We start from the raw sequence: 4,441 nt of genomic DNA, 5'->3' as shown, positions 1-4,441 counted from the left end.
TAAAAACCCAGCAGTACTTTATGTATCAAACGGTCATACTGGATAATTATTTACTTATTTCAAGCAGACAATGTATCCAGGAAATAAACTGACAAGTTCACTTGTTTTAATTTCCCAATAATTAGAAGTGCTATTACATTGCTCATAATAGTTTCCCCCTCAGTAAAATAGAGCTCAAACACCACAAGCGAATTATCTGAGTTCTGAAACAAATACCCAGCGGGGATTATTTTATCTAATTATAAAATCACTCATTAAAAGCACATCAACACCACATCAAAGTCATAAGTCTTTGTCTGGACAGCTCTGGGGTCTATGTAACCCCCCTACCAGCCATTCTCAACATGGGCATGGACACACACACACACACACACACACACACACACACACACACACACACACACACACACACACACACACACACACACACACACACACACACACACACACACACACACACACACACACACCAGATTTCTTCAGGGGTGGAAACCAAAAAAAACCTACAAGTGCATGTGTGGCAGTATAACTCAACCAAGCCTGGTGCAGAACCATTCAATTAAAACAATTAATTTGTGAAGTGTCGCACAGTCGGTCTATTCATCTGTCAGCCCACACATTGACCTCTCCCCCTCTGGCAGTCTAAAGGCTGACCTCTCCCCCTCTGGCAGTCTAAAGGCTCTCGAGCCTTGTGTTTCTCTCATTTCTCACCATGAGGTATCTGATCCTCCACTTCCCATTCCAGAGACACGGCATCTTCACAACAGAGATCTTGGTGACAAATCTCAGTATGGCACTGTATGGTACGGTAACCAATTAGGCTCTTTGATGGGACTCTGGCAAATATGGATATAGTAGGTGACTAGGCGTGCATGTCCAAGTACAAGTGCCTTGCATGAAGCGTAAGAATGTCAATTTGCTAGATATTGCTCTCCACCCAGCTCTATAACATTTCATGATGTAAATCAGTGATGGGCAACTCTGATGGTGGTGTGGGTCACAAAACAATCTGAACTCATCATGAGGGGCCCTGATGTAAATAGACAGGGCATGATGCTTGATTAACACATGTAGGATAAGGTTCTGAGAGGTGTTCCAATAGCCTGCCAAAATGTTTCAACTGAGTGTACATGAGCCTACATGGCATTGCTGCATGCATATCGTATGGTTTGTATTGTAGCTACCTTAACCCAACACCTGGTGATCTCATCAAAAGGTTTGGACATCTTGGCGTAACGGTTAATGTGTTTGCTTGACGAGTCCGGATCTGGGCTACCCACCGAATTCGCTACGGTACATTACAGGCAGTAAAAACTAAGGACATGAAAGTAACCCACCGTGCGTTTCCGATTATTTCCTCACCACGCGCACAGAGAGTGGGAACCTTGAACGAATAGAATAGATAGCAGGCACCGACAGGGGAGGCGGAACTTAAAACAAGCCTGACAGCTCAGCTATAGTCCATTTATAAATGCGGTTCATCTCTCAATGAACATTTTTGTTTTACTACAAACTACAAGAGATAATTGAGTGCGCGTGATTATCTTAGAGAAAAAAAAGAGAAGAGACCGAGGAGTCAAGAAAAGAAGAGGATAGCGTTGAGAGTAAAGAGGTGTAAAATATATAYTTAAACACGGAATTAATTCACAGCGTGACACTCGACTCAACTGGTAAGATTTTAACAGTATTTCAACGCTTGCCTCTGTGTAAAGAAACACGATTCATTGATCACTGAATTGTCGAATGTTTTGATTGATTGTTCCACAATTTAATACATAGTTCATTCAAAACTGAAGCTCGAGAATCTATTCCATTTATGAAACCCAATTGACGCGTACTGACAACACGTTGGTGAAAAAGAAAAATAACCATTCCTTATTCACATGAATGAGCAATGCCTTCATATGCCATATACGATTTAATGTGCCTTATTTCTTATCCCTTAGTTTAGTTTTTTTTCTCACAAATATTTAATAGGCTTATGGCGCGACGCGCAAATGTCACCAACATGTGCCTTCTTAGAAGGAGACAACTGTCAGTTCGTTTCGTTGTCTTACTCGTCCAGACCTTGGTGCCTTGAAGACTACATAAAAACCACATTTCCATTTGATTTTGCCACCTTCACAATATCTTGTGCACTCCATGTGTGTTTGCACATGTGACTCAAGTTTCATAGCCAGATAGCATAACCATTAAAAAACAGTGCATGCATGGCCCCTGGGAGTACCTAAATGTACCTCTATGTATATGATCTTGTAAGGAAACCCCCTCACTGAATGAGACAACATGTGATAGGCATGTGGGATAAATTATATCCATTGTGCTAATCAATTTATTTCTATTTCAATCAGAATTTTTAAAGAGCAAGTCTCTTGTTGCATATAGGTCCGTATAAGTAGCATTTGCCCATACTTTGTTGAAATATGAGTCCTGGTCATGTGGAATGTAGCAGTGGATAAGTATCATAGACCGCATGGGGGACCATTTATTTCCCAATATGCCTACCTCCCACGCTCCCACGTCAAAACCAATGATGTATATAAACCCTTGCTGATGCTATGTATTGGCCATTGAGAAGCTTTGAAGCCACCGGTCAGCCATATTGGTACTCCCCAGTAGGAGCAGGCCTCCATAGGAATGAATGGAATTCTACAGTATGTCAATTAAATGTTTTAAGTACTAAATTACATGTATTTAAGTGTTTTGTTGTTGTAGTGGGGACAGTAACATTAGAACTTTCCAAAAAATATACTTTAAGGAAAATGTTTTAATATATATTTTTATGTGAATGTTTAGCTCATATAATATTGTTTAAATGTATGCACTAGGGTGTCTGTAATATAATAAACGTTGCAAAAACAAATGTAGACATTAATAAATTAATTTCTATAGCTTCCAAAATATGTTTTACAAACGTGGTTGGAAAGTGCCAAGATAGAGGGGTAGAGGCTTCAAAACAGCACCCCCTGTTAGTCATCTAGTTTATATATAAATCAATGACCATGTTTACATGCTCAGAGTAGTCCAGATAGTCGCTCATATCCCTCTTAAGGTCTTATTCAGGATAAGCTGTTTACATGCACCTTTGAAATCCAGCTCACGAGTATACCTGTATCGATGAATAAAAATAATATTTCTAATTTAAGTTCATATGGGTTAAACAGAATAGTAACTGAAATCTGGACACTGACTATAGGCCTATAACCGCTTACATGTAGTATAATATGATATTAACTCATGCAGAATTATGCATTTCTTGCAGTAAAATTATACAACAAATGTTAATTTTGTCTCGGAAACAGGAGTGGAGAAYTATGACTTATTTCTTTCAGTACCTGTTGAGAAAATGCAAATGCGTGTGTAACGTGTTACCTGTGACACTGTTAATGCAAGCACACAGTATTTCAACCACATCAAATATGCACTCAAGACAACCTGAAGTCTTATCAGAAACGTGTTTCATCGTTTTCTCAGCTTTTCATTTCCTTAAAACCGYTTAAACTGATGACATTTGGACATTTTGCACAGGAACAATCTTTTCACTGTTTTGGAGTTATTGTGTTTTCTCCCCGGTCCCTAAATGAAACAGAGAACTTTACAGGTGAGGCTGGAGAACAGGGCTGATAAGCAGGGCTCCAGTCAGTGACCCCCCCCCCCCCCCCCCCCCCCCCCAACTCAGGGCATGGCGGTTGATAGCTGATTGGTTGACCTGGCTCCGCATTCAAGATGGATTGAGGGTGCTGTGGGTCTGTCCTGGATTAGGGTGGCTGGTGGGCTGTCCATGGGATTGATGGCGTGGCTGGTGGTCTGCTCCTGTATTGCAGGGGTGGCTGGCGGTCTGTCCTGGATTTTGAGGGTGGCTGGTAGTCGTCTGGATTGGAGGTGGCTGGTAGGTCTGTCCATGGGATTGGAGGTGGCGAGTCTTGTCCTGGGATTGAGGGTGGCTGTTAGCGTCTGTCCTGGGATTGGAGGGGTGCTGAGGTCGTCCTGGGATTGGAGGTGGCTGGTAGGTCTGTCCTGGATTGGAGGGGTGGCTGGTAGTCTTCCTGGGATTGCGGTAGGGGTGGCTTGGTAGGTCTGTCCTGGGATGGAAGGTGGCTGGCGGTCTGATCCTGACTTGGAGGGTGGCGTGTGGTCTGTCCTGGATTTGGAGGGCGAGGTGGCTGCAGGGTCTGCCTGGATTGAGGAGTGGCTGGTGGGTCTGGTCCTGTGATTGGGAGGTGGCTGGTAGGTCTGTTCCTGGATTGCAGGACTCTGCTGGTAGTCTTCCTGGGGTTTGGAGGGGTGGCTGGTAGGTCTGTCCTGGGATTGGAGGGGTGGCTTGGTAGGTTCTGTCCTTGGGATGTGGAGCTGGTGGCTGGCGGGTCCTCCCTGGAGTATTGGAAGGTTTCGGTGGCTGGGGGTCTGTCCTGGGACTTGAAGGTTGGCTGGCGGGTCGTGT

At 43.4% G+C, this 4,441-nt stretch overlaps 1 protein-coding gene across 2 annotated transcripts in view; it reads left to right on the top strand.

Moving 5' to 3' along the window:
• Positions 1 to 1,426: 1,426 nt before the first annotated feature.
• The window catches only part of slc38a3a (solute carrier family 38 member 3a), a 28,832-nt gene continuing 25,817 nt past the window's right edge, over positions 1,427 to 4,441 (top strand). Inside the window, exon 1 of one of the 2 annotated variants that reach the window (XM_023996940.2) lies at positions 1,427 to 1,670. The gene's annotated coding sequence lies outside the window, so the exon portion shown is untranslated. The remainder of the gene's footprint in view (positions 1,671 to 4,441) is intronic. The other variant, XM_023996947.2, reaches the window with a different exon arrangement.

Source organism: Salvelinus sp. IW2-2015, linkage group LG1, assembly GCF_002910315.2.
Source record: "Salvelinus sp. IW2-2015 linkage group LG1, ASM291031v2, whole genome shotgun sequence".
NCBI lineage: Eukaryota > Metazoa > Chordata > Actinopteri > Salmoniformes > Salmonidae > Salvelinus > Salvelinus sp. IW2-2015.
The sequence above is the reverse complement of the archived record's forward strand: the minus strand, read 5'-3'. Positions and strand labels throughout refer to the sequence as shown.